Here is a 24,807-nt window from a genome sequence, read left to right as displayed (position 1 = left end):
TTGAATTCATAAAGGCATTCACAAAATAAGCAACTACAGCAGGTTAGTGTGTTACAGACCTGTAGAAAAGGTGTTAGGGTGAACATTATTTGGGTTATAATGCTGCTGGTAGTACTGTGCAAATGTTTACTCTAGAAAAGTTGCATGGTATCAGAAATAAAAGCACTGTACTGCACCAAATCTTCCTGTGTTGCTAAGAATTGTTACCATAAAACTGATGTTCACATAGGCTGAAAATCTTTAGTCACAAGGACAGCCATTTTTGTTTTCTTCTGGTGAACTTGAGATCCCCAGTCTGATCGATGAGACTTACATATTTTTTCTATGCTTCTTATATGAGTTCTCTTTTTCAGGTGCTAGATATAAACACTGGATTTGAAATCACAGTTTGAATCATAGTTTGGATTTGAAATGAGAGTTTGAAATCACAGCTCAAATCATTAGAAATTTTGTCATTAATTCAGACAAAGCCCACGTTAGGAGCCTAAAACACATTAGTGAGCATGAAGATACCTCTTATATCTTAGCTTAGCTAATTAGTTGCACTAATCACAATCTGTCAAAATAACATTTCTCTGAAGACTGGGAGGAACTGGACATGTGAAGGACTCATGGAAGTTCTGTCTTGATACCTCTTATGCCAGTGGCTCTGAAAAACTTGACCTAAAAGGAAAAATCTCTCCATCTATGAACAAATTTTGAAAAGAAACAAGAAAACATTAACAATTGCAAAGAGAAGTACCAAAGAGGCTTGTGCCTTGATTCAATGATCCTTTTTTATTGAGCAAATGACTGAGTGCAGTGGGAGTAATGAATGCATCGATGTGCTCTGCTCCTTTGTGCCCTGAATGAGGTTGCTGTTGCAAAACGAAGGCTTTTGTGTTTGAAAACACAAGTGAGCTCTGTGGAGATGGATTTCTGCCCTCCAGTGGTCCATCCCACAGTTCAAGCCCTGAGGGAAGACAGTCTTTCTCTTGTTGCTTCTGAAAAATGCTTTCTTGCTTTCTTCTAAAAATAACAAGGAAGAGCTTATGCTCATTTGCTCCACCAATTCTGTGTTTTTCACTTCCTGCTGCCTTTTCTAAGTTTCAGGGAGTAGAATCATAGAATTCTAGAATCATTCAGTTTGGAAAAAAACTCTAAGATAATCATGTCCAACTTCTAACCGAGCACTGCCAAGTCTAACACTAAACCATGTCCCTAAACCAGCACCACATCTACACGTTTTTTGAAGACCTCTAGGGATGGTGACTTAACTACTTCCCTGGGCAGCCTGTTCCAATGCCTCACAACCCTTTCAGTGAAGAAACCTTTCCTAATATCCAACATAAAGTACATAGGAATCAAGACATCTGTCTATTGTGCTGATCAAAATGGTGGCATTTTCCCCCAGAATTTCCTTTTTTTCCCCCTATCTAAACAGTCAAGGAAAGAGTCTGCCCACTCAAATAGGAAAACACAACATTATGGGTTTGGAATCATCTCAACTTTGTCTGACAGCACCTAGCATGGTGAATTGTGGTCTGTGGCTTGGATTTTGTGACATTACAAACAGTAGGTGTGATAGAAAGTTGTCTAAAACAGGATGGATTTTGAAAACAAACAAACAAAAAATGAAAACAAACAAAAAAACACCACTCAACAGTCGTATATTTGTCCATAATGCATGAAGAAATATTTTTATACAAATCATTTACCATACGCATAAATAAATGTCTAGCACTCTTGTCAGGGAGAGAAAACAAATTCACATGAAGCACTTTGATGTATTTGTTAACTGACCCCTTTCCTACTTCCTTTAATCAGAATTTCAGATTTGGTAGTATGTATCATTTGTTTCTGATTGCTACATACCAAAAGAGGAGGGGGAGAGTAATTTTAGAACAAGTTTTCACACCTGGTCCATATATAGCTAAATAATCTACATCTGTTTCATAGCTAGTTTGCAGAGTGGATTAAGAAAAAGATAAATTAACTGCACCCTTTTCTGACTTTTCAAAATAGCCAATGCCTATTTCCATAGTGAGATGAAAACAGAATGAGAGAAATGTAGGTCTAATTTATTTCTCATTCTGCTTTCCTTCTCACATTGTTTCTCTAAAGACTTCCTGTCATCTTTATAGTATTAAGAAAATAAACAGGGAATTAGGATTCATGTATATATCCTCCTTCTGGGGAGGGGATGAAAAGGCATATGAAGGGCGTGGACTCAGCATTGCCACTGTCTTTCTCAGTGAGACAGCGAGTTGAACAGATAATAATAATGTGGATATGTGTCCTTCCTTTGTGACACCATGTTGTGCTAACATAAAACTAACTTAAGACAACTGCACAAGTCCCCCATGGTGTCTACCTTGCTCTTAAAGAGCTGAGGCACTCTCCCACCTATTTACCACACAGCTGCCTTGCATTTATTCCTTGCAATAAAACCATTCACTATTGTGGACTATTTCATTTGATTATTGCTGTTTGCAGCCACATGCTACTTCTGAACATAATTATTAGCTTCAGATGTGCTATTCTTAACAAACGGTTGCTGTTTCAATCTCCCATTGTTTCTTGGTTCCCCTGGGCTCTGCTTAGTGACAACAGAAACCCATTCGTCCTGAAAAAGGTGAAGAGGCGCTCAGGACACCTCAGCAGAGTACACTTAAAGCCATTTCCATAACATCTCCCGTTATGCATAAACTTTCAGCATGGCAGTCTTTGAAGGCTAATAGCAATGCAGTGCAATCAGAGCAAGGGGAAACTTGTGAAGCCTGTCTCCCACCCAGTGAAGAAGGGTCAGGAGAAAAGTTGCTACCAAATGGACCAAATACTCAGGATAAAAATAGCAATGCAGGCTGTAAAAAGCATCAGCCCACACTGTCTTACTGTCTTTTTTGGGTAAGTCAGACAGGAAAGGATTAAGGATGACCTGTCTTGTAGGTAACCCAAATGTCATGAAGACTGTGAATTGGTGAGAAAACTGATGGCAGAAACCACTAACTCATGTTGTTTAAAGGTTTTACTTTAGTTTTTGTAATTCGTGGACAGTTTAATGTGGGGGGAACCCACAAGATAAAGGGTTTTTTTTTTGAATCTGTTTTGGTCAGCTAGTAGAAAGTAGTACTGCAAGATTTTAGTTCACTAGAAATTCAGTGCTCTTAATTACACACATGTCCTGAGAGATCTTTGCTAGTTTTTTAGCACCAGCTTGTACCATATCACAGCTGAGTAAGCAGGTCTTGGAGATTTCTGAGAACCTGTTCTGGAAGCTTTGTTGTCAGCATGGCTCCTCTCCACTTGAGACGCCTGTTGTGTCTCTCTCTGGATGCTGCTTACATCACATCACCTTCCAACAAATACTACTCAAGTCTCGTCAAAATATTTGTATACCAGGTATTGCAATATTTAACAGGAATGATGACTCAAACCACTACAGGACTTGCTATCTGCTTTACTCCAAGCTCCACGTGTCAGACACTTGACAGTGACATGAGGACATTTCCAGGGGAAATACAGCATCCTGCAAATTGTCTTCACAGTCTTCCTGTTCCGAGCTAAGAAGATTCATTTGTGAGGGGATACAAGGGTACTCGAAACCTCCTACAGCACACAGAGGGCAAGAGCAGAGGGAAGGAGAAGAATTAATTTCACCTCTGAGTTAATGTTTCCTCAGCTTTCGGCAATTTACTGAGAAGCCAAAGTAAGAAGGGTAGTCACCCAGGCTTAGTGGAGGGCTGAATCCATTCCTAAGTGCTGAATAACCTCTGAAGGAGATCATTTCTTTTCATTGGCATGTCTGGGAGCTTGGGCTTCTCACAGTGGAGACTAAATTAGATGTCCAACAATAAATGGAATGGGGAATCATAGCCAAGAAGCCTGAGGACAGAAACTTTATCATGGGTTGATAAAATGGGATGGAAAAAAATAATGTGAGGCTTTTGTAGAAAAGCTGCCTTTACAAATCAGTTCAGGGACAATGAATTTAGCTTGTAGAGATGTTCCCCTGTTTGAACTGATTCTCTGTCTGATATGGCTTTTATGTGCCTCTTTGACATCCCTTACACCTCAGTCTCCAGAAATTACAATCCCAAGAGCTCAAGTGATGAATACACATTTCCTAGTTTGACTGTTTCATAAGATTTGTGATCATAAAATTATATAACATAACATAAGCCTTATAACAGAAGACTTATACTGGGTCAAAATTCAGGGCCAACCCGAGGAACAAATATTTTTTTTTGTCCTGGTAGTAGATTTTCTGGAAATCTCATATTACCAAGCATTCTCAGGAAAACTTTTCCCTGTTGTAAACACCTGACTGTTTTAGAGAGGCTGACAGGTTGAATCCATAGAAATGCAGATGGCTATTACACAGTAATATATGAATATCCTTACCTGCATTTTAAGATCATTAAGAATATTTTGTGACACCTGTCCTTATTATAGTGATGTAATAGACATTCTCAAATAAAATCCTATCATTTTTGTACTGCTATTTACTACATAAAGAATTCTCTTTTCAAAAATATTTACAAGTGAGATTTTTTAATCCAAATTATAGCTTTACTAACATTTTTATTGCATATTCATAACCATTTGTGTCTTGATGCCAAATGCTGAATTAATTATTTCGTGAATACTTAACATGACACTTGAAGAAGTGTGATGAAAGTACTGGGTCTAGACCCTATTTTAAGAATTTTTATTAGCAAGTGATAGAAGAACCTCATGGAGTACAGTAACTCTGGAGACCACATAATACACCAGAAAGAAGTGGAGCGGCAAAACATTATAGTCCTTAATATCCTAAAATGCTGAGGAAATAAACTCATTTGGAGGAACTTTTTCTTTACTAGCTTGAAATAAGGAATGGGTTTTAGCCTAGAATCATAGAATCACAGAATGGCTTGGTTTACCTAGAGAGGCTGTGGGGTCTCCTTCTCTGGAGATGTTCAAAAGCCACCTGGATGCCATCCTGCACAATGTGCTCTAGGTGATCCTGCTTGGCAGGGTTGTTGGACTAGATGATCTTTAGAGGTCCTTTGCAGCCTTGGCCATTCTGTGATTCTGTGGGTTGGAAGGGACCTTAAAGATCATTTAACTCCAACTCCCTTGCCATGGACAGGGATGCGACCCACAAGATCAGGCTGGCCAAGGCCCCATCCAGCCTGGTCTTGAACACCTACAGGGATGGGGCATCCACAACCTCTCTGGGCAACCTGTGCCAGTGACTTATTACCTTTACAGTGAAGAATTTCCTCCTAATGTCTAGTCCAAATAATCTATCCTCTTTTAACTTAAGACCATCCCCCCTTGCACTATTATTATCTACCCAAGTAACATATCAACCTGGATATAGAGCCATTGACTGCAACTCTGGCTGTGGCCATCCAGTCAATTCCTTATCCACTGAATGGTCTACCCTTCAAATCCATATCTCTCCAGTTTGGAGATCAGGCTGTCATGTGGGACTGTGTCAAAGGCCTTACAGAAGTCCATATAGTCCATGTCCATGACATCGGTCAGTCTTCCCTTGTCGACTGATGAAGCTACTCCATCATAAAAGGCCACCAGATTGGACAGGCACGATTTACCCTTGGTGAAACCATGCTGGCTGTCCCAGATCACCTCCTTGTCCTGAGTGTGCATTAACATTGCCTCCAGGAGGACTCATTCATTCCATGATCTTTCCAGTCAGAGGTGAAGCTCACCAGTCTGTAATTCCCCATGTCTTCCTTCCTACCCTTTTTAAAAATAGGAGTGATGTTTCCATTTTTCCACTCACTGGGGACTTCGCTTGACTGCCATGATTTTTCAGATATGATGGAGAGGGGCTTGATGACTACATCAGCCAATTCCCTCAGGACACTGGGATGTATGTCATCAGGGCCCATAGACTTGTAGTTGTTAAGTTGCATCAGGAGGTTCCAAACTTGCCCTTTGCTTACAGTGGTAGGGCTCTGCTCTTCCAGCCCCTGCTTAGAGGTTCAGGGACTCGAGATGTGGGAAGCCTGAGCACTAGTGAAGACTGAGGCAAAGAAGTTGTTAAGTACTTCTGCCTTCTCCACATCTATTGTTACCAGTTCTCCAACTTCATTTGTCAGAGGTGCTACACTCTCCCCTAGGTAAAGATTAAAAAAAAAAATAATCTTTACAAAAAAGTCTAGAAATGCTAGATGAAAGATTCTACTTTTCCATCATGCACCTTCTCTGTCATCCATTTTTTTCCTTTTGTCATTCCTTCTGTGGGCTATTTCATATAAGCATTGCAATTGGACCCTGCAAAGTCTTATTCAGTCTTGTGAATGTGAATAATGCTGTATTTCCTACAACAGAAGGCATTTCCTAGAGCAGTTGAGTTTAGTTCACTCCAGTATCAAGTTTCACAGAAAGCAGATCTTCCACCATTTCCCACAGGAACCGCGTCTAATAGACCTTAGGCGACAGGCACCGTAACTTTTCTTTCTCTAGTGTCGACTCACTGCTCCTGGCTATAAGCCTCCACCACTTTACAAAATCCCCCTTCCAACTTACATCTGTGGCAAGTACCGCCAGTGCTGAAAACACAAAGTGTTGATTTCTATGTGTCTTTATATTTAGGGCAAGATTTTCTGAATGGGCTCCATTAAGATAGTCTTTTGAGACTGGAGGCTAGTATTCTCCTAAATGCTGAGTATGACCTCAGGTGTTGCTTGGATCTCAGCACTTTGGTAAACACAGCGTTCAGCCTTTGGCTATTTCTTATTTTTAGGCAGCCACATCACTTTCAGCTTTCCCTCAACCACATCTCCTGGGACTGATGCTACAAAAGTGGACAAACACAGCAAATATTCTAACAAGTGGAAACAGTGAGAGCCACTGTCACTTTTCATGCTCTTGAATTTCTTTATCTATCCCACACTTCTAGCTCTCTGTGGAAGAGAGCAACTCAAAATCAAAAGTACTACATAGTTACATTTGGGAATATGTCTCTTGACCTGGTTGTTCTTTTCTTTCCAGAATGGATACTTTCCATCTAATTGATGTTACTCATTACTTGAAGACAGGTACAAAATGCCATTTTTCATTCATTTTCCCATTTTCAAGTGTTGAGAACCATAAGTTTCATAGCTCGCACAGGTGTCTCTCCTGCCTCTAATGGTTTTATACCACAGTCAGAAAAGGAGAGTACTTGAGGTTGTGACATAAAAGGTGCTTAAGGCAACTTCAGATATATAAACTATGATTAATGTAATGGATTTATCCATACTTTAATGCCTTTGAGAAGGGAAGAAAAAAAAAACCACACACACAAAAAACAAAAAACCCTACAATTTTAACAAACAATTTTCTTCTTTAAAATCTTGACATTTGAACAAGAATGCTTAGAAGATGTGTAAAATTAGGAGGTAGGTCTTAATACAAATAGATATTTTCCTTGGTGAAAATCACTACCTGGATAAGCTCCTCCTGGGCTGGTGGGCAGACAGGGGGAAGAAGAAAAGGAAAGTAGACACTCAGCCAGAAGGCATCTGTGATATTTCCAGCATTGAGTAATTTCAAATCAACACTTGCATCAATTTCACTGACTTGTACACTATCAAAGCATAATGTTAAAAAAAATAAGTTTGAAGAATATAACTTGAAAGGTTCCTGCACCCTAGAAAAACAAGAAGTTTAGAAACAATCTCAGTAGTTTAGCTCGAGATCCCTCATCTGCCGATGTCTGGAGTGTGAACAGATATTTCTTAAAAGTCAAGAATTTGAAAATTCTAGTAAAAATACTCTTCAAACCCTTCAGTTTCAAAGGTGATAACAGCAACTGTGAATGAAGAAGTACAGATGAAATCCTGTCTGAAGCCACTAGTGATGTTTTTTTAACAGGAATTGGTATCTCAATGAAGAAGAGACTGTGGTTTTCTCTGCGTCTGGGGGTGAGATCCTCCAAGAATCTAAAGAATTACATTGATTAAGAAAGAGGAAAAAATGTATTTAAAAAGGAACTGGTGGCTTGCCAATACTTGAACAATCTGTACAATTTTCCCTCTAGGCCTTTTGCTACCCTAAAAAGGAAACAACTTTCTTTGACTAGCACTGCCCCTCTCAGAACATCCGTTTCATCAGGTATCTTGAGGGACCCCCTAGTCTGAAAGATGTCCTGCACACCCGTGGTTTTGGCTGCACCATGATGCCAACATGCCCCTGCTTAGCATGATCCATGACTTCCCCCATGTGTGCGTTTTTCAGGCCTGCATCTGTCCGGGGCTGTACCTGCACCTGAGGGCACATGTGCTTGCTCCAGCTGGCTGGCTGTGGTCATGGGTGTCCCAACACTGTGCAGCAGTGCCTTCAGAAGCTGCCCCAGGGCAGGACAGGTGGCCAGATGCCAGACAAACCACTCTTGCACCCTGATGCCAAGCCCTCTGCAGGCAGCGGGAAGTCCCTGCAAGAATGCTTCAGATGGGGGCTGTCAGGAGGGACTCCACATGGGGCGTCAAGGTGAGAGGAAAGGACAAGTGCAATGCCAGTGTGTAAGAATCCTAGTGGACAGCAGGCTGACCATGAGTCAACAATGTGTCCTTGTGGCCAAGAAGGCCAATGGTGCATTCGGAAGAGTGTTGCCAACAAGTCAAGAGAGGTGATCCTCCCCCTCTACTCAGCCCTGGTGAGGCCACACCTGGAGCATTGTGTCCAGTTCTGGGCTCCCCAGTACAAGAGGGACATGGAGCTACTGGAGCGAGTCCAGAGGAGGGCTACAAAGGTGATGAGAGGACTGGAGCACCTGTCGTATGAGGACAGGCTGAAAGAACTGGGCCTGTTTAGCCTAGAAAAAAGAAGACTGAGGGAAGATCTCATTAATGTATACAAATATCTGAGGGGAGGGTGTCGAGAGGATGGAACCAATCTCATTTCAGTTGTGCCCAGCGAGAGGATGAGAGGCAACAGGCACATCAAGTTCCAGCTGAATAGGAGAGGGCACTTCTTTACTGTGAGGGTGACAGAGCACTGGAATACGTTGCCCAGAGAGGCTGTGGGATCTTCTTCTCTGGAGATATTCAAAACCTGCCTGGATGCCATCCTGCACAACATGCTCTAGGTGGTCTTGCTTGGCAGCAGGGTTGGACCAGGTGATCTCCAGAGGTCCCTTCCAACCCCATCCATTCTGTGATTCTGTGAATCTGTGATTCTGTGGGTGCATGTGCTGGGAATGAAGGAAAATAAAGCCATGCAGTGATTCTTTTGGTAAAGAGCTGCCATGATGGCAGCATGTTGTCTAATGTGGTTCTGCTGGTTACAGGCTATGAAACCCGCTGGAGAGCTTTTAACACAATTTTTGCTACTTGGCATCCCTCTTGCCATGCGTCTTGGGCCTTTTCTCTTCATGTGACTTGTCCGGATGACTGATATATTAAACAGCTGGTTAACTACCTGGCTGATCCTATACAAAGAAAGGGGACTGGGAGAATGTAATTTCCCAGGAAGCAGCCAGGGATGACATTATTAGCTCCACATTATTGTGGGCAAGAAACAAATACCTGTTGCTTAATAAAATAGGGGCCACTATTAGCTACTACAAGAAGAGGGTACTGCTTGCAATAAGAAGCAACAAGCTGCTGATGGACTGTGTAATAGGATTACAAATCAGTAAAGAAAAAGTAGCACTTTCTCTGACAGGCTAGTTTAGGTAGAGATGAGATAATTATAACCAAATAAATAACACAACAATAAAAATTCAAAGGGAGGGCAGTGACAGACAGAGGCAGGCTGCAGTGCAAAACTAATGAGCAAATTGTTGCTAAAATTCAACTCTCTCTAGATGCAAAATGGAGATTAATTTTCTTTGTTATAAGGCAACTGCTATTAAAAACCTCACAGACCTACAGATATATTGCAGTGCAGAGAATGTGAAATGAGATTTCCATGTCAGATTTGTACTCTCACAATTATGCATGAGGGTTTTGCATATTATTTGAGAGGCTGAGATTATTAATGATTAAGAATCATTTATAAAGCCTTCGAAGTTACATCCTCTTTTACAAAACTGATTAAGATGTGCTTACTCTCTTCTTTTCTCCCTCTCTTCTCCCACTCTCTCCTTCCAGATATGCCAATCAATGGACAAATATTGTTTATTCCACTCATGACAGCATCCAATTGCATTTTTAGGGCTGTGCATCACATCAATCTGCCAAACTTTGGATGCTGGCAAACCTCATTATCAGAGCAGAACAACTATGTTTAGTTGTTATCAGGTGTTCAGAAGCTTTTAAGAAATATTGAATGTACATTGTGGCAAGAAACTCAGCTATACAGGATCTGCCAAGTGAAAAAGGATTGTATTTCAACATCACATTGTACCAACATCACATCACTTCCAAGTGCAAGGTCCTGCACCTGGGTCAGGGCAATCCCAAGCATGAATACAGGCTGGGTGATAAGTGGATAGAGAGCAGCCCTGAGGAGAAGGACGTGGGGGTAGTGGTGGATGAGAAGCTCAACATGAGCCGGCAATGTGCACTTGCAGCCCAGAAAGCCAACCGTATCCTGGGCTGCATCAAAAGAAGTGCAGCCAGCAGGGTGAGGGAGGTGATTGTCCCCCTCTGCTCTGCTCTTGTGAGACCCCACCTGGAGCCCTGCGTTCAGCTCTGGGGCTCCCAGCACAAGAAGGATGTGCATGTATTAGAAAAAGTCCAGAGGAGGGCTACAAAGACAATCAAGGGGCTGAAGCACTTCTCCTATGAAGAAAGGCTGAGGGATTTGTGGCTGTTCAGCCCGGAGAAGAGAAGGCTCCAAGGAGTCTTTATAGCGGCCTTCCAGTGCCTAAAGGGGGCCTACAGGAAAGCTGGGGAGGGACTCTTTGTCAGGGGGTGTAGTGACAGGACAAGGGGTAGTGGCTATAAACTAAAAGAGGGTAGATTTAGATTAGATGTTAGGAAGAATTTCTTTACTCTGAAGGTGGTGAGGCACAGGCTGCCCAGAGAAGCTGTGGGTGCCCCATCCCTGGAGGTGTTCAAGGCCAGGCTGGATGGGGCTTTGGGCAACCTGGTCTGGTGGGAGGTGTCCCTGCCCAGGGCAGGGGGTTGGAACTGAGCGATCTTTAAGGTCCCTGCCAACCCAAACCATACTATGTCTTGCAAACTTTTGCTTTATGACAGACCAGCCTTTCAGACCTTACCAGACAGGCTACAAGAATCACAAGATAATTTAGGCTGGGAGAGATCCCTGAAGGTCATTTGGTCCAGCCCCAAATCAGGGCAGGGCTGGTTTTCACATTAGTGCAGGCACTGCAGCCAGCAGTTATTTACAAGACCTCCCAGATGAGCTGCAAGCCATCTGCATCTGGATGTTCCCTCTTCCCTGCTGTGTCCTTGTGTCCAGATATTCCTCTTTTGAATTGTGGCTTCTTTTGAATTTGTGGCTTTTTTTTTTTTTTTTTGTCTTTCCTCACCCTTGATTTTATTTCACTGTACACCACTGCTGATGTCCTCTTTTGCTCTAGTAGTTTTAAGTCCACCATGATGCCACCTCCTTTAAAACCTTTCTTGTTATGCTGGCCACAGATGTTGTAAACATTATTTCTGCTCCATTCCTTTGTCTTTCTTTGCTGTGTTTCCTCTAGGCTCTGTTTAGATAGGAAATAATTTGGGACAGTGTCTGTCACATCTTAAAACCTCTGCAGAGTGTCATAGGATATCATGGTGTCATTCAACAAACCAATAATAACGAGGATAATGACTTCTTTCATATCTGTCAAACTTACTTTGTCATGAACTTCATTTTTAAAGACACAGAAAAATGAAATGTTTGTCTTGACTTTCTGTCAAAAAACATAAAATTTCAAGTGGGTATGAATTTCACTTATTATCATTATTTTCACTCATTTATGTAATCAATCTTCAAAAACGTTAGATATGCAAAAGCACATTAAGTGACATGTTGTCAGTTCATAACTAGTTTCATACTGTTAAAATAGTGATTTGTACTCTGTCTGCTGTAGCTCTCACATTGTGGGGTCTTGCTAATGCCTGCGCTTAACTGCATTAGCTTAATAGCAATGCCTGCTGATATAAGATTTACCTGTTTTCCCTGTTTTCTCTTTGAAAGTTTTTTTTTTTCCCCCACATCAGTTAAAAAAAAAGAAAAAAATGAATGAAATGTTGTGAAAAAATTATATCAATTTTTTTTGCACTTAAGAAAGTCTTTTTAAAATTTATTTATTTTTTCAATATCCATTGGTAGATAGCCAGTTGTCCCTAAGCTGATGCAGTTTTCTGGAGATTTTGATTGTAGGAGTATGCTTTCAGAAATATCTCTTTGGCTTCATGGGTGCAATTTCATTGAACTTCATGTGTTTGTTTGTATATAATTAAGAAAATGGTGTACATACATACATAGAAAATAATGAGTAAGATAGACTGTTTAGTACTCAAATAAGCTGGCAGTCTTCACAGCATTATTTTAAAAGCTTGAAAAAAAATACAAAAACTCTAGTACAAACATTTTGCAGCCCTTAAGGATGATTTTCTACTAAAGCAGGACACAGTAATATCTGCCTGATAATTAAACATTCATCATTGTACAAAACACTGAGGAAGAACTTCAAACATATATAAGCAATGGCTTATTCTAGCAGATGAAAGCAGATTTTGCTGTTTTCACATATCTGATCAGCCATAAAGCATCTTACATAACAGGACGTAGGTACATTTCATTCTTTCTATTGTGATTAGACACAGGATCATCTCATTATACAGCTGAGTGAAACCAGAAGAGGCTCTTCACGTTGTTATACAACTCACAGTTGGAATCCTTTTTTTTCCCTCTTGTTTCCAAAAATATGTGTAAGCACAGTACAGAAGACCTGGAAAACCTCTCTGCAGTCATCACACAGTAAATATTGCACGTGTGAACTAAGTACTCGGTCACTTTGCCAGTTTTTGCTCATGAGAATGTTTAGAGTTGTATGCACTACCTGTTTGAAGTCCTTCAGCAAAAAAATGTTGCTGGCACACCTGTTTCAGTACAACAAACTGAATGTTTTTATGGTCTCATCTGGCCTTAAAATGTTTATTTTGTTTTCTGCATTGCTCAGGATTTGTGCTCATCACAATCCTTCTGCTTCGTTAGTTTTGTCGTGTGATTAGCCAGGTTAGTGATCTCGGCTCAGTCCTTCCAAGACATTTGGGTGTCAGTTTCTAGGCAGGCTCCAACCCTCTGTGACTTTTCAGAAAAATAAGGCATCTGCATATGGGCCGGGGGATAGGATTTCTGGTGCCTAATTTGGTGAGAGCCTGAAACTGGAGGTCATGACCATTAGTGACGGAATGGGGAATAGAGCATCCCAAACACTGCACTTACTTCCTTACTGTCTCCGTGCAACAAAGCTACATCTACATTAGCAAATTAATGAGTGACAGAGAACACTGGAACAACAATAGAATGAAGAACAATGGAATGAGACCCATTGTACTGTACTGCCCAAATTCCTGGGCACTGTTCAGATCACTGCGTAGCCAACAACCATTCCTGAAGGGCGGTAGACATGCAACCACCTCTTTTGGGGCACTAAGACAGTTACTAGTGTGTACTTGGCTCTCCTGTGCTATTTGGCCTCAGTGATTCATGGTGGTCGTTTAACTTACTAGTACAGAGAGTCCAGTGGAAATGTAATCAATGGAAATGTAATCAATGGATTGGATAGCATCAGTTCCTTTTAGCTCAGCTTCTTGACTGATTAACCAAGAGTAAGAGCTTTCAACTTCTCTTTACACCACTTTTCCAGTTTTTTTTTTTTTTTAAATTTGCTTGGCATAATATCCAAAGAATCAGTGCTTAGACCATAAACATACCCAGAGCATCCTAATACCCTGTTACTTAAAAATGAGAAATGACCAAAGCTAGACTGAGAACTCATCTCTCATAATGTTGAGAAATTACTCACTGAAAGGTCCTCTTTCATTTCAGTGAAGCTAGTGATGGAACAGTGACATGTTAAAATAAAGAATGTTTCACTCTTAATATTCTTATTAAACGTTTGTAAAGCTCCTGCATATTAATATATGACCCAGTGCTAAATGAAAGATGAAACTGGCATTTTAATTAATAAAATTTGTTTTGAAATGCATATGTGTAGCATTTTATGTATACTCTAAATACAAATGAACACTCTGTTCAGGAAATTAAAAATTAAAACCAGCAACGTCAGATCTGCCCAGAAACTAAATAAAACCAGTGAAAGAAAGAACATTATGTGTCTTTTAAAACACAGGCGTGTTATTAGAGCTACAATAGACTAGTGGATGAAATTAAAAGCCCAGCACTCTATACATACCACCAGGTACGCAATTAATTTGTTTTGTTTTTTGTGTGTCTAGAAAAACTTCCACTACTTAGTTGTTAGCCAAACAATTTTTTCAGTATTCCACATCCTTTTGAAACTGAATATGTTGGGCCCCGTCAGTCAATATTGACTGCACTACCATTTACTGTGTTTACAAAAGCTGCTCTGGAAGCTGTCTCATGTTGTAGCAGAAGGAGCAGCTTCAGCCTGTAAATCTCTTACTAGCTCACTTCTAAGACTTACATATTAATACATTATGAATTATGCTTTGGGATTGCATCGTGTATTGCTCTCCAGTACAGAAAATAATTTATCAGCTTCTATAGCCACCTCCAAAATCTCAGCCCAGATGCGATCTGCAGTATATTTACTTGTCATATAACTCACTTGTAACCACACAATCAATCTTTGTTGAACAGGAAAGCCTGAGGGAACATTAAAGGCAATGCAAAGATTCTCCATATAATATTATTTGCCCATTTTGTCCCAGATGAGAATATTTGAGAAAAAATAGTGGTCCAGGCTCTCTTTGTCTAATTATTGCAGGATAGTTGCTTTTGTTCTTAAAATGCCCCAAAATACCCAGGTGGTATAAATTTATACCTTTACCCTCCAAAAGTTCTGGTCTGTGCTGTGCTTGTAGCTGCAACAGATACATTTTGCAAGTGCTGTTAATTAGTGAGTAGTGTCCTACCTCACTGGCTCACAAGCTGAGCTTTGTGACTTCTTACAAAATTGGTTGCAGAAGCCTGCTCCTGTATTTCACCTTCCCACTCCACCAAGGTCTTAATTCTGGATTTGTCTGGGTTGAGGCTTCTTTGGAAGTATTCTGGTGCACTACATGAACAACATGTTTGTGGAAATTTGAAATTTTAAATCTAGAATGTGTATCCAACAATGCCTCCTGTGAATACACACCTCAAGTGAAGGAAAATCTATGAAACAGATTCTACAGTCCATATTAAACCTCCTTTTCTCTTTCTTTCCATTGCTCTGTCTACCACTTCTTCCCGACCATTTGCCTCTTGCTTCTTAGTGCATTTGGGATTGATTGTTACTCACCAACAAATAATTAGGTAATCTTAGGATATGTATCAGTTTTTAATCCATATTGTAACATTAATTTTTCTAAAAAGACGACCTGCTGGAAAATAAAGGTACCTAGTGCACATTTTAATCACGTCTAGCTAGTGCCCCAGCCCTGGATGCATGGCTGAACTAGTCCTGCTGTTGACAGCAATCTATTCTCACTTCATTGCTGGATCCTAGAGAAGCAATATACTACCCACATTACAAAACGTACCTCCATATTATACTATAGATTTGACATTCAGCTGTTTTGCACATCTGTATTTTCCTACTTTGGTTATATCAGGATAAGTAAGAAAAGCGGTAGAGCTAGTAAACAGCATTTTTCTAGTGTTTCTTGAACCTTAACATTTTTTCTTCCTCTTCCCCACAACCTTCTGTAAAAGAGTGCTTAGTCTTTACCAGGAAAGGGATCATCTACATCAAATCTCTCTAATGTCTTTATCATCAGAAACCTTTACCATATTTCATAAGAAATATCTGGAAATCATGGAAAACCTTGTAGATGTTGGGCTTATGAGTTATTACTATACACAACTATATATTGTACTATTTTGCCACTTCAAATTGGAAAATGCTCTTGGAAGTTACAAATCAGGTAACTAGAAAGTCACTTTACACATAATTGTCAAGCAGGCTGAGTTTCAAACTAATAATTCATCCATAAATTGTATCCTAGAGATACACTAGAAACATTCTTTTATTATGGTACAGGCCTCTTGGCAGAACAGCACAGTAGTTAGCTGAAAAAAAAAATCTCTGCTTCATTTTGTTCAGCCAAGGGAACTGCAGCAGAACCTCATTTAAGTATCAGGATCAGCCAGAAATGAAGTGCACTTGATGTTCTTTCCAATCCCATGAACAAAGGCTTGAGCAGCAGCAATGGGATGTAATCAGTGCCAGAAGACTTCTTCACCTACATTCAAAATAAAAACTACACTCAAAATTTCGTCAGCTGGATCAGTTTTCTTTCCTGGAATTTAGTTGTAAGAGACTAAGAAGACTGGCAACTAATTTGTATATGTGTAATTTTAAGCATATTTAAATATAAAGAATCACACTTGGCTGAATAGGATCATTTCCTCCCTCATTAATCATGATGCTACATACAATATGCTGTTCTCTTATTTTAAAAGTAACAGAACTGAATTCTCATGTACAATAAGACAGTGCTACAAAGTGGTCTAATATACACGATATGTTCAAGTTGAAAGGATCCATAGACCCTTACACTGTCCTCTACAACTAGAGAAATATTAAATTTAAAGCACTAAAATTAATTATTTTTTTTTTCAAATTAAAGTTCAATCACTGCTGACAGAGAAGAATATCTTCTCCTGAGTCAAGGAACAATAATTCCTCTTTAGAATTGGAAAAATAGAAAAAGAGGATAGCGGTATAATGCCATTTTGGTTAAAAGATTCAGAGGGATTTTCAGATTATTGGACTGCATATCTAGATGAGGAGCTTATATATACACAGAAGATGCATATTTACCTCCCTTTTTCTTGGGTTGCCATATGGTTCCCTTGTGAACGCTGTGGTGGCTGACACTGTCTGAGGGACCCAGAAATGGAACAGATGACTACTGGAAAAGTAGGAAGTATTTGTAACTAATTTTTGAGTCTCTGGCAGAGTTGTGCCTGTGTAATATTCCCTCCAACTTCTTCCATCTTCTAGAAAGAGAATAAATGAACAGCAGCTATAAGGTTTATGGGAGACGGGTTTATTCAGCTTGCCACAGTGTTGCTACATAGGGAGAAAACTCTAGAAATAAATTACTGTTGAGATTGACTCTTGAAGTGTAAAAGGCTAAAAATATGATTTCATCAAGCAATGTACTTTGCATTTGTAGGGTTTGAACCTTTAGAGTTTACTCATAAAGACTGCCACTCACAAGGGTCATGGGGACCTGTCAGTAATTCTTATTTCAAGACAAGCTAAACAGTTAATGAATTCTACTGGCAAGTGTTATCTCAGACAAGGAAGGAAAGCAGATAAAAGTGAGAATATAAGCATGATACAGTAGCAGTAGCCAATTATCTAAGCAAAATAGGTAGCTCTCTCAATTAGCAAGAATTAAGATCAGCTTGGCCTTTTATCCATAGGTCTTGGAGAGAGGAATGAAGAGACAGCAACACGTCATCACACAGAATTGGTCTTAAGAAGCTTCTAACTGCTGCTGCCTTGCAGAAACAGGTAACCCAGGCAATGATAGGAATAAAATCATGGAGTAAACTCTAAGCAAGGATTTAGGGTCACAGCATTTGCTGGAGCACAGCAGAAAGAGGCTTTGTCCACAGATTATATGAGAATGATCAGAGAGTTGATTTACAGAAATAGACTTTCTTTTCTCTCATCAGCAGCCGGATACTTGTCTGCAGTCATGATATATAGTGTATGAAATGTTCCTTGGGAATTAATTTTCTAAAACCAGACCATTACTGAATAAGTAAGTCCATGCAGGCAGTTCCAAGGGGACAAGGATTTTGCCAACACCCAAAAGAGATGCTTGAAATGCAAGGAGTTTCTCAAATCAGATCTTACTGCATTCATGAACCTTGCCATTGTTGTTGGCAGATGCAGCCTCTTCCAGGAAGTTGCACTGGAACAGACAGCGTCAGGTAGGTGTAGTAGAACCTGAGGACAGAAAAAAAGACAAACTGGCAGGAGATGATAAGGGATCTGCCACTAATGCACTGAAATCAATAGCGCTCTAAAGGGAAAACATACATCCAGTGCAGCTTTTAATTGTAAAGAACTACAGGTACTCTTACTATCAAAATGAAAATGTTGTAGAATAATTGTAGCTATAAAAACTTACAATAGGCTTACTACAGTATTTTTGGCTGCTGCTAGTAAATGATACTGTAATAAATTTATCAGGCAAATGAGGAGACCCAAAGAGATCGGCCTTAAAAGCTGATTGAATTCAGTAGTATAGAGAGTAACAAACATCCCCAAAATATTCAAACTTGGTATTGAGACAATATTAATTATATAAGTGTTTTTGTTTTCACTGTGGGAAATCAGTGCTTGAATAGATTTTATTCTATATACACTGTATTTGTAAGGTTTTACATCTTTTACTGAATAGAACTGTGTTCTGTCATGCTCCAAAATATGCAAGGTAAATTGTCAGTTCAGTGCTCTTTGTTTTTTGTTTGTTTGTTTGTTTTCCTGGACTTTAAGTCTATTGCAAAAGACGGGGCTTTAAAGTCTATTGTAAAACTTATCATCTTGGCTTGGGTTTGTAAAACTGATGAGATTTTTTTTCCCTTCTTCTGAGAGTTTTTAAAATGTATTTGAATGGATGTTACTGCTTTTATTTGTGCTGCTTTTTGGTCTGCCCAGAATAATAAATAGGCGCTTTTTTAAACAAGTGCTCATACAGATACAGAATAAATGTCTGAAAGAGGGAAGAAAACAAAATCCTAATCCTGCTTTCACAGTCAACATATTCTGGAAAAAAACTTTTGTTTAGAAGTCCTGGGAAGTGGCACCAGTACATTTCAAAAGCAGCAACTTTGTCTTCTGGCTGCTGAGGCAGCTGCAAAGGGCTGGGACATGTGGTGCAGAGAAGTGGGGATACCTCTCCTGGCAGCTTTTGTCTTCTCGTGGCAATCAGGCTCCCAAGTTGCACTTTCACTTCTTTGGCCTGAATGCCTCCATCTGTGGTCACAGGTAGCACAGCTTCCCACCTCCAGGGCAGCAGCTCTACGTTTCCTTTCCACTAATGAGGCTGAAAGGTGGATCTGGGAGAGGGACATCAATTTTAGTCCATTCTCCACCTTTGCCAAAACCTGTAGGGCAGTGGCTAGGAATCTGTTTTTACTGCAGAGCTCAGTTTATGAAGTTCCCCTTACGAAGAAGAAAACAAGATTCAAGCCAACAGTGGTCTTATAGCTTCAGAATATGCTCAAAGGTGAAAGTCAGTGCAAACCCTTGCAGGGGAGAGACCATGAAAGAGATGCAATGAAACAAAGCGTTCTGCAGGAGGGTCAGAGGTTCTTCTGGAGGAGCAGGGAAGATTCAGATGACATTAGAAAACCACTGGCTGTATCCAGCCTCTGTGTGATTTTAATCAGATGGGGAAAGCTTGGAAAAGGAAGGACGTCATACAGTCAAATAAAAAAAAAAAAAAGAAAAAAAAAAGATTTATTTAAAAAAGACAAAGGGAAAAATATATGGTGGAGGAGAATTATAATAGAACTGAGTCACGAAAGACTGAAAATGAAAAGAGCTTCTTGAAAAAGATGTCTTAGCTGGTCTTTCTGAGAGGGATGACCACAGAGAGGATAGGAATGAACTGTACTTAAAAGAACTTCAGTTGCCACAGGAAAAACTTTGAAAAATAATTCAGAGCTCTTTGATGTGCTTTATCTTAGAATTGGAAGATTGTTTTTTATATAGTGCACAGTTTAATTGTAGGGTATTCTCAGCGAGTTCATCTGATGGATTATTATTTACCTGAGGGGCTATTAAAACAGCATAACAATGAGTACAGTGTGAAAGCCTGAATAGCTGCACTTCTCACTTCCAACAGCAGAAGTCTCTTTCCCTAGTGTTGCTCCAAGACAGAGGCACCAAAGCTGCTTCAGTGCTTGTGTGCCAGCCATGCACCACGGTGCCAGTTAGGACATGCTGGAAGCAGTGTATTTGTGCTTATAGGTAGTGTGCTGCTGTCCTGCTTAACTAATCCGTCTTCTCACCAGGATTAATCCTGCTTCTTTCTCAGCAGAGTGTGGGCTTGGCTTCTGAAGCTGATTTGCTCTGGGAGTTGCAAGGCGCTGTGCCACGCATACCAGCAGGCACAGAGGTCTCTTGGTCCTCTGAACATGGATGCCTTCACTTCAAGTTGTAAGCACTGGAGAACAATCTGAGGGGATCTAACCCAAACAAACAAACAAAATTATTCTGGCCAGACTTGGAAGGTCTAAACTCTAGTTGGCTAGTTCTTGATAAGTAATTCTTCTTTATCAGTTCAAAGAAAAAGACACCTGAAGGGAAGGGTTCATCCAATCTACTTCAGACAGTAAAGATGAGATGAACTGCCATGTGGAGGAGGCTTCCTTCTCTACAGTGACCATAAAGGAATCACAGAGCAAGCAAGTCAGACATAGATCAACCATCATATGCTTGAATTAGGGAAGATGACTCAGCACAACAGACTATTTCTACAGCGAAAGGGAAGCTAGACACTTCTAGAAGGCAATTTACCCCACATCTTAGAAGGGTGCTTCTATTTTCTAAAGGTTACAACAGGGACCCAAAGCTGGTTTAGAATGGATGCATACATTTTTGGATAGCTAAAAATGGGTGCGATGAACCCTAGGGAAGTTGGATACTTTGTTTTGTCCCCCTATAATCTCTGTAGTGGGAATCTAAGACCTCTTCTTTTTTTCTTTTTCTTTCTTTCTTTCTTTTGTAGTTTTTCAGGACTGCTGCATTTATAAAAATTGCATGTTCAAGCAAACAGTTTTCTGCTCTATGACCAATATGAAAGCTTTACCAAATATGAAGTGATTGTTACTTATTGCAGATGCCTACATGGTTATAAGCATAATGGCATAACATTACTTCCCCTCTTTACTTCATGTCTTCTTATTCACCCACAATTTAAAATGTAATTCTGAAATACAGTGAGCAGTATAACTGTAAGCTTCATCATAAATATTCTCTTTGTGAGAAGAGATATTCGAGTACTCTAATGCAGAAAAATGGAAGCCAGTAGTGGGCAGAGATTTACACCCATGTCCTTAATGCAATATGACTGGATAAAAAATCCAGTGTCATTTTGGAGATGTGTACCCAGAGGATTAATGAAGCAGTCTTTTCATCTGTTGCACCTTGACTGTTTTCTAACTAAACACCAAACTGCTGGGAAAAAAAAAAAAAAGGGGAAAAAAAAAAAAAAAAGGACAAACTGGAGGGGTTCCAGAGAATAAGGGCTAGAAAGGGTGCTAAAAAGTTAAGTGCATTGTGTTAGGGAACACAGAGAAGACAAAAGCAGGAATCTAAGGAAGAAAGGCATTGTGAGTTGTATGATAGATTTACCTGGTCTAACATTAACTGTTAACACCAACCGTCCTATCAAACACAGGTTTTCCTGGGGATTCCTTTTTAGGAAAATTAGCACAAACAGTCAATAAGAAGAAAACAACAGACTCTTGTTAGTATGGACAACTCTAATCCCTATCTGGGCTACAAGTTACTGCTCTATTACCTGCTGTCTAATATGATTTCTTCCTGTCAGTGAGGTAAGCTGATTTCATGGTTTTCTCATTTAGTCCAGTGGAATGACCGGGTTTTCTGATTCACTTGCTTCTCCAGTCTCTATGCCTATAAAACACAGGGATCATCAGCTGGCTAACTCCTTGCTTGACAAGGAACGAGTAGGATAGTTAAACTCTTAACATTAATATGTTTAAAACTATAGTCTTCTCCATAAGGCATATATACCATCTAAATTATAAAGGGCTGGCTAAAGTTTTTGGGGTGTTTCCTGGAAGCAGACTGAGATCTCAGATTTTCCTCTGACAATGACTAGAAAGCTAGAAGAATATGAGGATAGTTTGCACAATTTAGTGAGCTGAGGTCAGTGCAATGTATACTAGTGTTCTAATTTGAAACTTATTTTTGTGTATGGACTAATACTACTGGCAGTCATTCTCATCCTGTATTTTTCAACCTTTTTTTTTTTTTTTCTTTTTTTTTTCTTTTTTTTTTCCCTAGAGCTGAAGAAGCCTGAGTGGCCAAGATCAGGGATAGATCAGGGGCTCATAAGTACTAAAAGAAGAGAAAACAACCACTCTGTAAGAGAAGACAAAGTTGAGCTTCCAAGATCTTGCATGTTCCTTCAAAACATAAATATTTCCCAAACAGGGTCAATACAAAATGCCAGAAGGAAGCCAGAAACAGAGTTCAAATATTTACAAAAATCTATATGCATTTTAGCAAACTGAAGTCACTAACTATTTTCTCAATACAGTAATGGAGTGTTTATATAGGCATTTGAGACTTTAGTGTCTTGGAAGACATTCATAGACTTAAATATGGTTACTGGTATAAAGACTTGTACTATCATTATAGTACAGTAATTTACATAAATTTCATGTCACGTGGTTTATAGTAAGGTGTGAAACAAAATCACATAAAACATTGGACCAGAAAGTCATTGTAAAAGTAGGGATAATGCAGAACTGATAATTTGCAGCAGTAAGAACAAAAATAAAAAACATGTTATAGATAGGATTAACATATGCACATAGATGCTGATGAGTGTAATGGACCAAAAAAATAGGTGTTTAGGATAGAGTTCCTCTTGGTTAACTTTGTCAGGTAATTCTGAGCTGTCTTAATTCCTGTTATTGCTGACAAAGGTCTGGCAAAAAATGGAATATAAAGGAATATTTACCTGGTCAAAGTTTAGGGTCTATTTTAGGCAGCAACAAGTTGCTTTCTAGACTCTATTGACTGACATGGACTAGATCTCTATTGACTAGAGTGGAGCCATACCAACTAACTCACATGTAGGTATTTGCATTGTAACTAATGAGGTTAAGGTGAGATTAGTTCAGTCCCTAATGTGAGATATCGTCCACCTAATCAGGCTAAATAAGAAAAATGCAAAAAAAAAATAAAAATGGGGAAGGGGAGAGGAATAGGCTGACAATGATAAATTATGAAAAGAGGATGAGAGAATCAAACTATGAAAAAAAAGTTTAAAATTAACTGTGCTGGTGGAAAAGAGATATTCCTGTCTGGAATGCCATCTCCATTTTACCAGTCAAGGTTATTTCAGAGGATATGTGATTATATGGCTAGCTTAGCCATCATTTTTTAATGCAATTATATATTTATATAATGTGCACAATTACATTTTATATAATTTTAGTTATATACTTTTAATTTTTTTTTGTCATTGGGTATATTTTATTAAAATTAAAGTAGTACCACAGCTTCATAAATCTCAGGAATTGTTCTTCTATTTGATTTGCTTGTACTGTGTCCCAACACATTAAAACCTTATGCATTTTTGTAGCTATTCAGAAAGGAAATAGAATCTTTGGTGACTTAATAAAATTAAATCAATCATAATTACACCATTAGGCTGCAGAGGAGACAAGTATCATGAAGGTAACTATTTTCTAAAGATAATGTTTGCTTGGTATAGCTTGAAGTTTCAAAAACCAAAGTCAAACTTCATCAGGTGGCAGTCGGATTGATATTTTTTGAGAATTCTAAGGATGACTAAGGTTAAAAACACATCTTCATATCATTCAAAAATAATTAATAATAATAAAAAAGGAGTGATAAAATATTTAATAACCTCATCAGGGATTCTGAGAGGAATTCTGTTATGAGGAACAGTATTGGTGATGAACCTGTTCTGTGGGTTTTTGCACACAAGGGTTTTTTATACAAACGTATACATACACATAGCAGGGTGTGATTTAGCTGATGAAAGGCATAGCTGAACCATTTGAAACCTGCTTATTTTACTCCCCAAGAAAGTATAGCAGCCAGAAGCTGTGGACATGAAAAAGAGGTGAGGATTTTTCCGTCCACTGTCCAGCTGAAGCTACATCTCTGTGCAGCAAAGAATTTAAGAACTCACTCTAGAAAAAAAACAAGCACAACTCAACAGGGAGGCGGTGAGGACTGCTGTCTGAGGGGAGCTTCTCTGGCATCTGACCACCTAAAGCACTTCCATATTTTTTCCATTGGGGTCAAAAAAAAAAGGAAAAAAAAAAGTCCAGCTCCTGAATGAAGGCTCAGAAATGAGGTTGTCCTAGTCACAATCAAATGTACAAACATGCTGTCATGAATAGTAGAGCATTTTTGACAGAAAGGCTGGAAACTATTAGTACAACAGCTACCACTTTCCAGCTCTGTCTGTAATAAAAATCAACAAGGGATTTTTGTCTGGGAAATAGGAAATATAAATTTGTGTGACTGAGAGGGCACAAGGCCCATGGACAGCATTTCCCGGATCATCTTAACAATAGGTTCACTGTTAGATAAAATATCACACATTTCTGAAAATGATTTTATAGCACAATATTTCATTTTTGTGCCACCGACACTGCTGTCAGAGTGTGCTGTGTGTGTATATCAAACTGGGTATCATGGGATGACTTCAGATAAGGTCAGACCTGCCTTGTAAAGACCTCAGCACCCATCACCATTACAGACTGTGTCTACATTACCAAATAGAGCAATCCAAAAGGAGCTTATTTGTACAGCGAAAGAGGTGGTGTGAAGTACCTGATGCCCATAGTATATACACATTCTTCCTTATACTAGATTTAGCCTCAGTCCATGGACTGAATGTTCTTCAGCAGCTGAAGAGCATTTGATCCATTTTGGAAATACATCTCCCAGTGTAGTTTCATCTGAAAAGAGTC

This window comes from Anser cygnoides, chromosome 1, assembly GCF_040182565.1.
Source record: "Anser cygnoides isolate HZ-2024a breed goose chromosome 1, Taihu_goose_T2T_genome, whole genome shotgun sequence".
Taxonomy (NCBI): domain Eukaryota; kingdom Metazoa; phylum Chordata; class Aves; order Anseriformes; family Anatidae; genus Anser; species Anser cygnoides.
This window is presented reverse-complemented; position numbering follows the sequence as displayed.